The sequence below is a fragment of the Diabrotica virgifera genome, chromosome 2, assembly GCF_917563875.1.
Source record: "Diabrotica virgifera virgifera chromosome 2, PGI_DIABVI_V3a".
In the NCBI taxonomy this organism is placed as follows: Eukaryota; Metazoa; Arthropoda; class Insecta; order Coleoptera; family Chrysomelidae; genus Diabrotica; species Diabrotica virgifera.
The window spans coordinates 173,317,623-173,334,432 of NC_065444.1; the positions used below are offsets into that span (position 1 = coordinate 173,317,623).

The following is a 16,810-nucleotide window of genomic DNA, read 5'->3' on the forward strand; positions in this document are numbered from 1 at the left end:
GTTCGAGTAATGTAGTTTTTAAATTGGTTAAAAAAGAGTGAAATATAGAGAGCATCGTTAATCCAAAAACTGCATTTGATAAGCAGACAGAACAGTGAACCGTGAAAAATAACTGTGTTATCAAAAATGTGCTAATATCCAAAAATTTTAACTCGTTCGCAGTGGCCTCAGTCATGAAATAAGTTTTGTGAAGGTCGAACAATAACATGAAAAACAACTAATATAGATGCTCTCGGACAAATAATGGCATATAGAAACGTAACATAATATAGGGTAATTCAATGATGTTTAGACATCGATACAAAACACGTTAATTAAATTTTACATGATTACTTCAACGTTAAAAAAATTTAAATTTATATTTAAGTACAAAATAGACCAACACATTTGGCACATATGTATACCTAAGTCGATTTAGATTTTTAAATAAAGCACCTTAAATACTTTGTAGAGAAGACTTACAACTTTTTGAATTGCGTCTATGATGATATCAGGAAAAAAGTCTACTAATAGAAAAAAGATACTATAGAAAAATGGGTGGAAATGCTTACATTTTAAAGTGCATAAACATGTCAAAATAAGTGCATTAATGGCCAGGTTTTGTTACTCGGGGGGTTTTTGGGGCTATCAAACAGGGACGCGCCAAGTAACTTCGGCGCCGTCGGGCAAAATATTGATAAGCGCCTTTATCAAAATTACCAGGGTAGAAATATCAATCACTCCTTCACATTTCAACGTGGAAAACTATGAAATTTTTTCTACGTCTACCCAGATTTTTTTTTTTTTTTTTAAGGAAATGATAAGTACGCAGTACTGTCTTTTTCTTGGTCTGCCAATAATTCTTCGTCAATTTGGTGACTTATCTCGTGCTATTCGTACTATCCTATCCTCTACTATTCTACTAATGTGTTCGTTCCACTCCTGTTTCCGTTTTGTCACCCATCCATTTTATGTCTTCTACATTGCATGATCTTCTTATGTTTTCGCTTCTCCCACTATCCAACAGACTTTTACCTGATATTCGTCGAAGTATTTTCATCTCTGTTGTTTCTAGTAGTGTAGTAGTTGTTAAAAATAATTTTTTAAAGCTATATTGCATAATAAAACAGAACAGAATAAAAACTATGTTAAAGTTATCCAGCATTACTTAAAATTGTTAAAAAAAATTGAAGATCAAAAAATGAAATATATTTATATTGCGATTTTTTAAACAAATGTACTAAGTATTATGATGAAAACCAACGGATATTTCTTATAGAAATTGAACTTTTCTTGCTTTACCTTTGACAAATTTATTAATTAGATTTTCATTATTCAGGTCCTTTAAAAACTCAGATTCTGTATAAATAATAGTAAGATTTTCTAGCCGTTCCAGACCCATTCTAGATCTTAAGTAATTGAAGCGTTTATTTGAAACACAACACTTGTCCAAAAATGAAAATTTTGGAAAATCAAGTAAAACTGTCCAGCTTTAATTTATTTCAAATCTTACTTTTATTAAGACATTCATTGGAAGGAATGTGGATATCAAAATAATTGTACAAACTTACCAAAATATATTCGAAAATAGAGAGGTATTGTGTTGTACATATAGTTTCTGTTATGCTGAACTATTTCTAATACAAAAGAGATAAACATCACATTATTACTATCAAAGAATGCACACAACTGATAAATTTAAGGATAAGATCATTCACCGTTGACTAGGATGGGACAAGTGTTGTTTTTACAAAAAATCGCATGGACATCTGTTGGTTTTCTAAAACTATCAAAACTTTCTATGCAATGTGAACCAAATGTGTGAACTGGAGAAATAAACTACTATTCTATAAGAACAATACATAAAGTCAAATTTTCGAAAAATTGACATAATGTGTTGTTTTTCAAATAAACGCTTAGCTAGAACGGCTGAAGCTACAGAAATCGGTACCTATAGTTAATAATATACGTAACGAAATAGTAATGTTTGGGAATGAGTGGACTAAGTTATTTTTTGCAATGTTTTTTTGCTTCAAAAAATATTTAGTTTTGAATTGGATATTTATTTAACTTTGCCGAGTCAAAGGGCGCCTTTAACGCCTTGGCGCCGTCGTGCGCCGCACGACCTTGCCCATATGGACGGCGCGTCCCTGCTATCAAACGCTATCAAAACCGACCACCGGAGCACCTGGTGCCCAGGTTCAGTGCTAAGGCACGTCATCTGAAGTTTCGAGGTTTTCGGCACTAAATTGATGCAAACACTAGATTACTACAGTGGCGGCTCGTTAGAGGAGGCAACGAAGATTTAGCCTCCCCATAATTTTTTTATACATTTTATGTCATATCTGGGACATAATATTTCTAGAATTATTGATGAAATGTCACTGTTTTGTTTATTTTGAATCACGAGAAACAACAAGCGCTCGTACTAATAGAAAGTGTAAATTATTGCACACTTTTGTAACTAAACGCATCTGGAATGCATCAATATGCCCACCTGTATGCTGTGAGCAGCTCCTCATATCCCTACCAAGGGAGGTAGAAGCCAGACTCGACTCCGTTGTGTTCTAAGTTACGACAAACGTCTCGAAACCAGCGATATAGTTTCCTATGCGTACAATAATACTCGATAGAGAAACGTAATATTATATCGCTTCACGTCAAACTACCCAGAAATATATGCCAAGGGAGGCAAAACCAGAATTAGGCTCACTTGTGGTTTTACTTATATTCTATAAGGAAGTTAATAGTCAGGGTATTTCTTGGTGTGATTTTATCATTATATTTCTTTTAATTAGTGTTTGGTGAATTTTTGTATTTCATATATTTTTATTTGTGTTGTTATTGGCTTGGTAAGGTTATTTTTACAATTTACGTACCGTTGTTTGTTTAGATAAAATGTATATAAATGAATAATTTTAATACTTTAAGTATATTATAATAAAGCTTATATTATTAAAACCTTAGAGAGACCACAGCCAAATTTAACTATTATTAAATCCTCAGGTAATAGTCAAAATCGTGCATTTAATATTAACTGGTATAATAAATGGGACTGGTTAACCGGGTCTATTAAGAGGAAAAAGTTTTTTGTGTAAATTAAAACTTTTTGCTAAACAAAATATAGTAACTGCTTTAGATACAGCTCAAAAAGAGGCCATAATTACTTACAATAATCAGATTTTGGAGAATAGGATGAATTTAAAAAGGCTTATCGATATAACTATATTTGGCTTCGCAAGAATTAGCTTTTCGCTGACACGATGAAAGTGATGATTATTCCATTAATCGCGGCAATTACAAGGAACTGTGGGGTAATTATGACTCAAAATTCGAAAAATTTCGTTAATTTTAAATTTAATCCTGTGTTTATAAAGTTCTTTTAGTAACAATAATATTATTATTAGTTACAAAAGCTATTCTACATCTCAGTTATCAATGCAAGCATGCGGTAAGGGACCGTTCAAGTATTACGTAACGCAGGTGGGGGGGGGGGGGGTTCAAAAATCTATTAGAGTGCGTTACGTAGGGGGAGGGTGGGTCAAAAATCTTCGAAAATCGCGTTACGTAATACTTGAACGCTTCCTAAGAGGGAGGGTCCCGGTAAGGTGAAATGTAAATAAAAATGGTCAAAAACAAATGGAGCCTTAAATTACTTTTTTTGGTGCATTTTTTTGCTAGTGCAAATTTGTCTAGATTTTTTATAGTTAGAGCCTCCCCTATTGTAAAACTCACGAGCCGCCACTGGATTATTAGGGGTTTTTTGGGGCCAATGACTGAGAATACGCCATCAGGACCGACCCCCGGTGCGCCAGGTGTCCAAAAACCCTCCAAACTCCAGAAGATAACATGCCTTAGCAGTGACCTTGGGCACCAGATAGTCTGGGGGTCAGTTCTGATGACGTATTCGTATTAATCGATCCCAAACATTGATCACAACTCCTGTCATTATACCAGGTAGGATGACAAGTAAGGTGTCAAATGAAAGCTTATTATCCAAGGATGGTACAAAAGATGATAAATTTGACGTAGACTGTCTGTCTGTCTGTCCGTCCGACCGCGAATATAACCCTTTTTTCATTATACCAGGTAGAATGACAAAGAGGTGTCAAATGAAAGCTTGTAATCCAAGGATGATACTAAAGGTGAGCAATTTTACCTAGGATGTCTGTCCGTCTGTCCGTCCGACCGCGAATATAACTCCTCCGTCATTATACTAGGTAGAATGACAAATGAGGTGTCGAATGAAAGCTTATATTCCAAGGATGGTACTAAAGGTGAGAAATTTGACCTAGTACTTCGGGTTTTAGAAATGCAACCAGAAGTACTGTTTTAAAGTCACCCGAATAGTACAAGTGATATATTATTCGACGCGCCTTCGCAAGACGAGAGCAAATATATACTTCCGGTTTCATGACTGTCTGTCCTTTTGCGAATACAACTCCTCCGTTATTAATACAGATAGAGTGACAAATGAGGTGTCGAATGAAAGCTTATAACCCAAGGATGATATTAGAGATGAGAAATTTGACATCGAACTTCCAGTTTTAGAGTTGCAACCGTAAGTACTGTTTTAAAGTCACCGAAATTGTATAAGCGATATATCATTCGACGTGCCTTAGCGAGATGAGAACAAATGTAAAATTTATGTTTTTATATCATTTCCGGTTAAAAAGTTCTAACCAGAAGTGCCATTATAGTCGCATAAATAGTACATGTAACAAATCAAACGAAGCGCATTGAAAAGTTGAGTTTGAATCTTTAGTTTACCTTTTGAATACATTTGTGTTTAAACAATGATGATCAGTTCTACTTTCGATTACTTTGGGTGAAAATCTAGGGCTTACTAAGTCCAATTACTTGTTTTAAATAAGTAAATGTAGCAATACCTCCGAAAACCTGCCCCATTAGAAAACCCTTACACACCAAAATTTATGAAAATCGTGCAAGCCGGGGTCTAGGACGTTTCATCGCCGCCAGTTCATCGCCGCCGTTTCGATGTCGCCAGTTCATCGCCGGCCGATTCATCGCCGGCCGTTTCGATGCCGCCGGTTCATCGCCAGTCAGTTAATCGCTAACTGATATATTTCCGAATTTTCGACAAATTTTCGACAGTTACATTTATTATTTATTTTTAGTATTAATTAGGAATTCTAGGAAATGTGAGATATGACCATTCCCGTTGCCATACTTAATCTTTTAATAGACTTTTAAACTTTTATAATATAAAATATAATTTAACACTACAAATTTAATACTGTTTAGTATCAAATTTAGGAGAAGTAGAAATAGAACAGTAAATTAATATAATAATATTTTTTATTTAACGTCGTGTCGTGTCATCTCCCGTAATACAAGATCAACTGACTAACTGGCGATGAAACGGCCGGCGATGAAACGGCCGGCGATGAAATGGACTGGCGATGAACTGGCGGCATCGAAACGGCGGCGATGAACCGGCGGCGATGAAACGTCCCATTCCATGCAAGCCGTTTCCGAGATCATTGAGGCGTTCCATACATAAAACTCACTCTGTATACTGAATGCGATGAAAGATCGAACTGCAATGAATTTAACCAGATTGAACTACAAACAACTGACGAACCGTCACAGGGCCGTCTCAACCCGGGGGTGCAAGGGCTGCGAGGCACCCGGGCGCCAAGTCCAAGCTCAAAATTGCGGTTTTTGTCCTTAAAAAACCTAAAAATAACGAAAACATACAAGTGCACTTTCGGTATTTTTTACAAAGGCTATTAATGCTTACTACACCTACAATACGCAAATGTAATAGTTGCGTTCGCGGATACCTACAGTGGACTAGTGGACAAATTGTCGCCGACAATTTCTAACCTCACTTAATATAAATAATACCGTTAATAGATAAATATACAAGGTATATTTACTTTTAATTATTATTAATAACTAATTATTAAATTATACTAAGTAAATATACCTTGTATATTTATCTATTAACGATATTATTTATATCATTTTAAAGTGCGCATGCGTTTTGCAGCTAATTTGGAGCAAATGAAACCCATTTAGTTTATTCCGACAACAATTCCAAAAAGGTGACGCGTACACTATTTTGACCAATATTGAATGTCGAGTAGGTATTTACCAATGAATCACCATCTTATAAAAATTATCAGTGTATCCGATTCTGCTGATAAAAGTATAATAGGGATGTTCACTAATTTTTAAATATAGTTAAATTCAATAGATTACAAGGTATATAAAAACGTAACAATCATAAAACTGTTTAAAAATGTATATTTTTTAAGATAAATGAGTTCATAATGTTGATTTTCTTGGAGGCTAGAAAAACGGTACCCTGCAGCGAGGCTACGGTCTGTGACGTCAGCAGTCGTAACGTCTTTGATCGACGACTAGTTTTGTATACTTATTTACTCAGTGTATTTGAATGTGCGCAGTTTTTTACGTATTTAATTATTAAAAATAAAGCCAAATAAGTGGTGTTTTGTTCCTGGGTGTGTAAATACATCAAAAAACAGTTCTGACAAGATTTTTATTACCGTTCCAGCCAATTTAAAACAGAAAAAGAAATGGTTTGTTGCAGCTAGAACTTAAAATAACTAACTTAAAGAACTAACTTAATAAAATAAACATTATAGAAGTTTTCCAGAGACTTTCGGCCCTTGGTAATAATGTAATTGTTCTTTCTGCGTTTACATTTTTCAAAAATACTTATTAGTTTTCTCAGGATTCGAAAAAAATGAATGAATTTAAATAGCATTGGACCAAGATTTTGCACCTACCCCCTTAAAGAGTAAATGAAAAAGTTTCGGGACCTCAAATTTGTATTCCTTAAACTGGGATATTCCTAAAAACGGGATTCTAATAATACATACAGTAAAAGTAAACCTTGAAATAACTACATGTGGATGTAGGTAATATGACTTTATATTATATTAAAATCATTAATAATTTAGTGAAAAGATTGGTTGAAATGCAAATGTATAATACCCAAGTTCAAAAATATTTTTTACCTTGGAACAGTTGTCAACTCGAAATACGAAACAACCGAAATAAGATCTAGAGTTGAAAAGGACATAGCAACATTTAACAACATGCATGAGAAATATTTTCACCCATTGCGACATAATATCTCTCCCACTAAAAATGCGGCTGCTAAAATGTTATTATTTCCGGTCTTGCTATATGGCGTAGAGGCCTGGACAATAATGGAAACATTAATGAAAAAGCTAGAGGCATTCGAGATGTGGGTGTACCCACGAATCCTCAAAATATCCTGGGCGACCCACACCAACGTACAGGTATTGCGTCGAATGGGAAAACAAAAAGAAATCTCTTTTACAATTAAGAAACGAAATCTTAAATATTTCGGTCATATCATGAGGCATGATAAATATCGTATACTCCAACTGATAACGCAAGGTAAAATAGAGAGCAAACGCGGACCCGGAAGAAAAGACACTCATGACTTAAAAACTTACGCCAATGATTTGGACAAAAATCGATCGAGTTATTCAGAAACGCCTCAAATGAAATTAAAATTGCCATGATGATAGCCAACGTCCACAACGGACAAGGCACATGAAGAAGAATAAAAATATTTTTAATACACCTAACCAAGGTAAAGTAATAACCAGCCAATGTATGTATACAATATGCATGCGTACAATGCATGCATACAACTTTCTCTATTTTTTTTTGTGGAGTATTAAGCATTTCTTTTTTAGCTTAAAGAAGACATGGAAAATTATATGGAATATACACTCAGTAAAGCTGTGGTAGATTTATTTTTTTACAAGATGCCAATAAATCATACACCATTGTTACATCTACACTACAGTCGGTAGTTTATACGAATCGGCTTTCTGAAAACCTTCTTCCATTTTATTTGTTTATTTTTGTAAAACCCAAAATATGTCCTTACAAACAGTCTATCTATCCACTTTAAACTAAACAAATTCACTATAAAACTCCACTTTAACCCTGATAAAACAAGAAGAGAACAAAATAAAATGACCTGAAACGTCAAACAGGTAAACAGTAACACTATGAGAATGGCGCGCGCTTGGGGTATGCAACTAGTGACGTCAGGCCAATAGAGAAGCGTTCTTGAAATTTAAAATAATGCTAGATTTCTAATAAAGATTTTTTATAGAAAAGCTTTTTCAATTTTGTTGAAATTTTGGACAATTATTCCTAGGGTGTTTCTTAATCGTTTTACATGTTTGAAATGACTTTTTAATTTTTTGTGAACATCCCTATTGCCGTTGGGGAGCTTATCCCACTTTTAGCGACACCTTTTATAATAGGAAAATGTAAATGCTGATTTTCGAAAACCTAATTTTCTTCACTACGTTTGCGCCAAAAAGACGTTTATTACGTTTTTAGAACGACACGAGATAAGGGTAGCCGTAGCCATTTAATTTCTGTAAAAAAATTAGTAGATCTAAAAAAGACTTAGGGCCGGTATTACAGCAGCTAATTAAGCTTGTGCTTAGCTAAGCCTGTGTCAAAAGTTAAGCAGAAGCTTAAGCTAGGTGCCGTATTTCCATCACTTCCTTAACTAAACTGGTCCTCAACTGTCAAGTTAATTGGTTTGGTACCTCTGAATACATCAAAATGCCAGAACTAACTGTTCTGAGGTAAAAACCACTACTGTTTACATTTAATTTTATCTTGTCATCTGTGACTGTCTCATTTTTACTTCACTTAATTTTGTGTACATGGCACATTTGTTGTTAGTATATTATCTATATTTTCTCTGGTTATAGGTTTTATTGTTATTTTGCATAAGTAATAGAAGATCCGTCTTTGTAATTTTGTTTATTGGATATATTCCTTAAAATATCAAATTGGAATGTAAGTTTACTTTTGTAAAATAAATATACCAAGCATTGTAGAAATAAATAATTTTCATGTGCCTACACCTTTCAAATGGAGTAAGAATTTTATTTTAATGATCGTTAATAATCAACGTTATTACGCAAAAGTTGGTTTTCAAAATAACTCTAGAATTACCTATTAATCTATAGAAATAACCTCAAAAAACAGAAAACAAATTTTAAGCAAAAGCTTAAACCAACTTCCGCGCGAGCTTAAGCTTAAGCTTAAGCTTAAAATTATTTGGTTTAAGCCTATGCTTAGCCTCAAATTAAAGTAGAAATACAAACATCTAAGCTTAAGCTCAGGCTTAAAGTAAGCTTTGGCTTAGTGCGGTTGGAAATACCGGCCCTTACTAGAAAGTCATACAGTAGACTCTGTCAATTCAGCAGCAGTTGAACGCGAAAGAAAAAGGGGGACGGCGGTTTTAGAAAGAATTATCGAAATAATAACATTTTTAGCACGACAAAATTTACCATTAAGAGGAACCAGTCAAAGGTTACATGAATAGGATAACTTTTTAAAATTAATAGAATGTATTTCCAATTTTGATAATACGCTATCAGAACACATTACACGAATTGTTGTCAAATCTTCCTTTTTTCTGAAAATCTAAAAAAAACTTTCTTATTTTAAATGGAACACCCTGTATATTTTTTGCGTTTTGAAGTCCTTAAGAAATAATGATTATTTTATATTATTATTTATAATTAATTATATTATTTTCCTTATACCTAAATGCCATAATTTCAGAGTTATTGCGACATTTATTAAAAAAAAATTAAAGAAATTATAGAAAATCAATTTTTTCGGCCCGGTTAGACATTTTTTAGGTTCTTTGGATCATTGGGAATAAAAAAAAGGTTTTTTTGTAATTTTTCTCTAAAGTTAATCGTTTCCGAGTTATAAACAATTTAAAACTTAAAAAAAAATTGAAAAATGACGATTTTAAAGGTTCAAAAACACAAGTAAAAAAAAGAATGTGTGTGTACTTTGTACGCACGTAAGAAGTTATTCTTCTATTTTATAATTTCAACGAAGTAAATATTATACTTAACAGGTATTTGTATTTTATTTAAATATTAAACTGACTTTCTTATCTACCACTTTCAAAAAATTTTTACTAAACCAAAAATTAAAAAAAAATATGAATCGTCCAGGATTGGAACCCGCGACCCCCAACCCCTGGGGGAACCCCTGACCCAATGCTCTACCAACTACGCCACCGAGCTTCTTTAAATGACAAGTTTCGGATATAATTACACAACACGGTGACAAATAAACATAAAAATGTTATACCTACATAATATTTTATTATCTTACTACAGAGAAAGACAAATCCAAAAATTATAATAAATAATATCTTGAAAGATTAGCAACGAACTATTACTGTCTGTGTGCGCATGCGCGCAGATTTATGAAATTTTACTCTCAATCACATCGCGCCTAAAGAAGAATAACTTCCAAAATAATTTTTAAAATTACGAAGTACCAAAATTAAACTCAAACCTTCTTCTATCAGCTCCCTATAAGAATTATTGGCACGTTTTATTCTAAAAAATGGTTTTTTTATTGTTAATGAAGCTCATATGAGAGGACGGGCGATCGGGCTGCATTAACAATTAAAAAACAATATTTTAGAATAAAACAAGACCAAATCACTTATCGGTAGCTAATATAATAAGGTTTGAGTTTGAATTTAGGCACTTTGTAGTTCAAAAATAATATTTTTTACTTGTGTTTTTGAACCTAGAAAATCGTGTATTTTCGATTTTTTTCAGTTTTAATTTGTTTCTAACACGGAAAGAATTAGCTTAAGAAAAAAATTATAAAAGACCTTTTTATTCCCAATGATCCAAAAAAACCTAAAAAATGGCTAACTGGGCCGAAAAAATTGATTTTTAAATTTTCTCTAAAATTGTTTTTAATAAATGTCATAATAACTTCGAAATTATGGCATTTAGGTACATATAGTATGGTATAACTAGATCCAAACCCAGACATCCAAAGTGAAAGTTATCCTTTAACACCAAATTGTTCTATATGGTCCATATAATGTTCAGAAAAAAGTCACGCCATTTTGAGCGTCGGGTTTCGGGGGAGAGGGGGGAGAAGTCGATAAATTCGTAGTTTTTTTACGTTTTTCGTCAATATTTCTAAAACTATGAGGTTTAGCATGAACAACTCTTTATACAAAATTGTTCTACATTAAATTTGAAACAAAAAAGGTCCTATGCATAATCCTTCTAAAATGTTCCAAAGGTACGGAGGTAGTATAGTATAATTGGTCCAAAAAAGGCCTAACCCAGACATTAAAAGTAAAAGTTTTCCTCCAATACCAAATTGTTCTATATGGTCCAGATATTGTTCAGTAAAAAGTTACATTATTTTGAGCGTCCGGTTTGGGGGGGAGATGGGGGAGAAATCGGTAAATTAGTAGTTTTTTTATGTTTTTCGTCAATATTTCTAAAAATATGCTTTAGCGTAAACAATCTTCTATACAAAAATGTTCTACATCAAATTTAAAACAAAAAAGGTCCTATACGTAATTGTTATAAAATCAACGATTCCATAGTTACGGAGGGTGAAAATTGGAGGTTTTCAATACTTTTTATACTTTTTGGGCAATTTATAATATTTTTACTGATTGAAAGAAATTTTCTTTAAACAGGATTTGCTATTTCAGTGACCAATGGTATGTTAGTGATAAGCCCTTGAAGAAACGTCAACCTCACCACCCAAAATCATCATCAATTGCCCAAAAAATATAAAAAGTATCGAAAACCTCCACATTTCACCCTCCGTAACTCTGGAACCGTTGATTTTATAACAATTATGGATAGGACCATTTTTGTTTTAAATTTTATGTAGAATGTTTTTGTATAGAGCATTGTTTACGCTTAAACATAGTTTTAGAAATATTGACGAAAAACCTAAAGAAACTACTAATTTACCGATTTCTTCCCCATATCCCCCCCCCCCAAACCGGACGCTCAAAATGGTGTAACTTTTTACTGAACAATATGTGGACCATATAGAACAATTTGGTGTTGAAGGAAAACTTTTATTTTGGATGTCTGGGTTAGGCCTTTTTTTGGGCCAATTATACTATACTAGGTACCTCCGTAACTTTGGAACCGTTCATTTTAGAAGGATTATGTATAGGGCCTTTTTATTTCAAATTTAATGTAGAACATTTTTGTATAGAAGGTTGTTCATGCTAAACCTCATAGTTTTAGAAATATTGACGAAAAACGTAAAAAACTACGAATTTACCGACTTCTCCCCCCTTCTCCCCCCCCCCCCCCCAAACCCGACGTTCAAAAAGGTGTGACTTTTTTCTGAATATTATATGGACCATATAGAACAATTTGGTGTTGGAGGATAACTTTCACTTTGGATGTTTAGGTTATGTCATTTTTTGAATCAACTCTATCATACTAATAGGGAACATAACATGAAAAATAATCAGTACTTCTTTAGATACATACTTAAAAACGCATAAATATATAGTGTTGTATTTAAAATAAGAAAGTTCATTAGATTTCCAGAGAAACGGAAGATTTGACAAAAATGTAATTACCACCAGGGCCCCCGCAAGGCTGATTGGCGCCCGCGTGCGTGACATATTTTAGCGCCCTTTAAATCTACTATACATATAAAACTAATAAATATTTTTGAAAAATTTAAACCCAGAATGAAAGACTACATTATTACTTAGGCCGAAAGTCCCTGAACACTTCTATATGGTTTGTTTTAATAAGTTACAGGGGTGAAAATAAAAGAGAAAATTTAGTGTGACTTTTAATAATTGCAAACATTTAATTCAAAAGAAACTTTTTATTTATTTTAAGGGACTGTCGCCCCTCAGCAATAACGTTATCGTTTACTCTACGTTTAAATTTTTTAAAAATACTTATTAGTTTTCTCAGGATTCGAAAAAAATGAATTCATTTAAAATACATCGAAAATTTTAACAGGCAACATTTTGCGCCTTTCCCCTTAAATTTTTTGCAACATTAATGAAGCACCCTGCATATTAAATAAAAAATATACATTTAAGTAAATAAACAATAATATTTTGTCATTTTAAAGTTTCCAAACAAATTTTATACAGGGTGTCTACATAACTAGGAACCATATGGGAAACTGTTTTATTATTAATTTTACTAAAAAAGTTATTCTTCATAAAAAGTTCTGAATTGTCTAGAACTCAGAATATCAAATATAAAATTTTATGAATCTTATACGAGGTATGTCAAAAAATATGAAATTCGTCAAGAGCAAAGTACGTTTAGTTATCACAATATTGAAAAGTTATTATGAAAAGTTGTTCAGCATTAAAAACTATGTTTCTATATGCAATTACAACCTTCTAATTGAAATATATTGTGATCTAGAAAGACACTTTACTTTTGATCGAAACTCATATTTTTTACATATATCTCATATGAAATTGAAAAAAATTGATAGGATTTGATGGTTGCATCTTAGATTTTAGACCATGCAAAGCTTTTTAGAAAGAACTTTTTATTGCACATTAATAATTGTACTTTTCAACAACGCCCTTTTTATTTATTAGAAATAATGTGATAAGTCTTTTATTATTAATAATTAGCCCTTATCAGTTATTACACATAATGTGATAACTCGTTTATTATTATTAATTAATTAATCAATAACAATAAAAGAGTTATCGCTTTATTCGTAATAAATGAGAAGGGCGTTGGGTATCTGTAATTTGAAAAAAAAATTCAAATAAAAGGATGTAATTGCATATTAAAACATTGTTTTTAATTAATTCCAAACAATTTTTCATAATAATAATTTTCGATATTGAGAAATATAAGGTACTCTTGATCGAAATTCATATTTTTGATACTCATAAGATTGACACAATTTTATATTTGGTTGCATTTTAGTTTTTAGACTATGCAAAGCATTTTATGAAGAATAATTTTTTCCGTAAAATTAATAATAGAAAAGTTTCCCATATGGTTCTAAGTTATGCAGACACAATGTCTTAATTATTCTCTTTTTTTTTCAAAATAAATTGTAAATTGTGGATTTTATTATAGGAACCCCGATTATAACTATTTAAAATGAATTATTATTATTCTATGAATGATTATGATACTTACCATTTTCACAATTAATTTAATTTTTACACCACTTAAAATAACAACAAATAAAAAAGAGTGTCCAATATTTTTTACACGAAAACAAAAGTTTAAAACCAGGGCAGAACAAACCCAACGGATATTACAATAATAGTCGTAGGTAATTATTAACACCAATATAAAATAAAATTTTAAACTTTTCACTGCAGGAAACCACCCGTTCACCAGTAAGAGTAAATAATGTTTGTGCCTAATTAACGCATAGACGACAAGGGAAAATATACTCAAGTCAAATACATAATCATAATTCATAGAGTATTTGTTTACCGAAGGGTAATTATCATAAATTCGAGTAAAAGATTCACTTTATACGAGTAAAACTGCTTGATCCAACAACTTGTGTTTTTTGTTGGAGTAAAGCTGCTAAGTTGCGTTTTATGGGTGTTAATATTTATGTTTCTATTCGTCAAAGAGTGTGATTTGATGTTTATTTCACAATTTTGAGTGTCGCTTCAGTTTACAAGATAAAATCGATTGGATGATATGCCAAGCGTAATTCAATCTACTTCAAAGAAAAAAATTAGGAAGGAACAACAAAATGTAATATATTTTTGACGGAGTAAGTTCAACATTTCAGGACGGGAATAATTATTTTTCAGTAATAACTCAATATTTGATTTTTGAGATTTCTCTAGCTGTTCATGAAATAATTAAAATTGTATATAAAAAATGATTATCTCATTTAAAATAAATATTTCTTATTTACCAAACCTTCGATTTGGCGCCCCTTTGGGGTTACGCCCGCGTGCGCCGCACGCGTTGCACGCCCGGTTACGGGGGCGCTGATTACCACTATAATATCGGCCGCATTAGAAGACCCTGGCTCACCAAAATCTATAAAAATCGTTTTAGCGGTTTCCGAGAAATTACCGTGTTTCCATACTTTCTCGCTACCCTGTATAATCTTCTGACAAAAGGGAGCGCAAAAATGAGTCTTGTACCCCGGCGCGGCGCCGTGTATGCTTAAGACGACCCTGAACAGTCAGCTGTTTTTCAGAGAGTAGAGTGACAGATAGGTTACGAGTTTAGGAGCTGTAATTAGTCTAGAATCAAAAATATGAATTACTGTATACAAACAAACCCTATCAAATAAAATTTAAAAATGCCATTTTGGTGACTTAATTTTTGTGTTAAACACAGATCCTGAAGAAAAAATCCTTGCTGTCTGGGGGTTTAAAATAACCGATTCCTTTAAAAATGTGACTAAATAGTTGTCAACAAAACAAAAAAGCAAAATATACCTAAGTAAATAGTTTATACCTATTTTTGCCGTATATTTAACAGTTGTTTTTTACATTTGTAGTAATATTTATGATATATTTTAAAATATGTAAAACGTGTCGATTACCATACACTGTAAATTATAAATCGATAATAATAAAGAAATTATTCAAAGTAATGACTACATAACCTCAAAATTATTTCACAATTTATCAACATAAAACATTGTTGGTTTTAGTTGTTTGATGTTATGAAAGACTAAATTAAAAACTCAAACCTGTGTACAGCCAGTAAAATGGGTCTTAGTGTGCTACAGAACTTTAAAATTCAAACAATCCAACAATTTTAAAATTCGCACAACTTCAAAACTTTTGTAAAACTTCACTCACAATCACAATGATGACATAAACCTTAACTTTTAATTATGTAAATCACTGAAACTCATGATCTAAACGACAATTATACTGACCTAGTCATGCGACACAAAACTCAAAATTTTCTTTATAAAAAATTCATCCACCACTTTTCTACCACAACTCGTCCGCGATTTCGAGCAAACTGACGAGATCGGACGCATTCGCCTTTGCAGAAGCTAGATCGGTAGTTCTCGGCCAAATTTGTTGCTTTGCACGTGATAGACGTGTAGAGGTGGGAGAAACGGAACGAAATTTTTGAAGGCTGTTAAATTTAGGTACTGAATTATGTTACTTTCATTCACTATTATTTGCATTAGAAATCGATACATTAAAATCTCATAAATTTTAATACCATAAATAATTTTATGATGTTTACATAATGTGGATGACAACAACTGGTTATTTAAAAACCCATGTCTACATCTGAAAGGAGAGATGATATTTGCGTTTCAGTATGAGAATTAGATTTTATATGTTTAATTTAAGAAAGAACTAGAGATTTGACTTTTCATAAAAACTGCTTTTCTTTATTCAACAACTTCTACTTATATTTTTTTTATGTAAACATTGTAAAGCTTGGTTTATATGGACAACATTACAAAAATATATATTCCAATACTCCCACCTTTTATTAAGTTGTTCAACCCATAAACAAATCTTTTAAATAAAAAATATAACAAATGTCCACTTTATTGCACTCTGATTGTCTATCTCTTGCTTATCCAGTGTCCAAAACATAGTCAGTGCTGGAACGAAGAGTTTCTATATCACCTGCATCATCTGCGCGTCACTGTATCCATGCATGTTAACTTTATTATATTTGTGATAATAAATGCCATAATTTAGTATGCCTTTTAAGTAACTGATGATTCTTATGACAGCATTACAATGGGCTGCATAGCGGCTGACTACTCCCACCGCATGTGCAATGTCAGGTCTTGACACTACGACTAAAAACATTAATGAACCTGTTAAGTCAGTACTTATATCTTCTGGTGTACTTACAGGATTTGAATTTTGTTTACCAAATCTATCTATTATCTGTTTTCTATAACTTGCTTGACTTAACATTGTACCAGTCTCTAATGCCTGGTTGCACCAACAGATCTTAAGTTCCAGCTTAGCTCAGCTCTGCTT

At 32.4% G+C, this 16,810-nt stretch overlaps 1 protein-coding gene across 9 annotated transcripts in view; it reads right to left on the minus strand.

Annotated features, from left to right (window-relative positions):
- The window catches only part of LOC114331473 (transient receptor potential cation channel trpm), a 1,429,758-nt gene extending 1,413,925 nt beyond the window's left edge, over window positions 1–15,833 (minus strand). For 7 of the 9 annotated variants that reach the window (XM_050642920.1, XM_050642916.1, XM_050642919.1 and 4 more), the window contains exon 1: window positions 15,727–15,833. The gene's annotated coding sequence lies outside the window, so the exon portion shown is untranslated. Of the gene's footprint in view, window positions 1–15,534 lie in introns of all 9 variants that reach the window. The other 2 variants (XM_050642914.1, XM_050642922.1) reach the window with 2 other exon arrangements.
- Window positions 15,834–16,810: the final 977 nt, after the last annotated feature.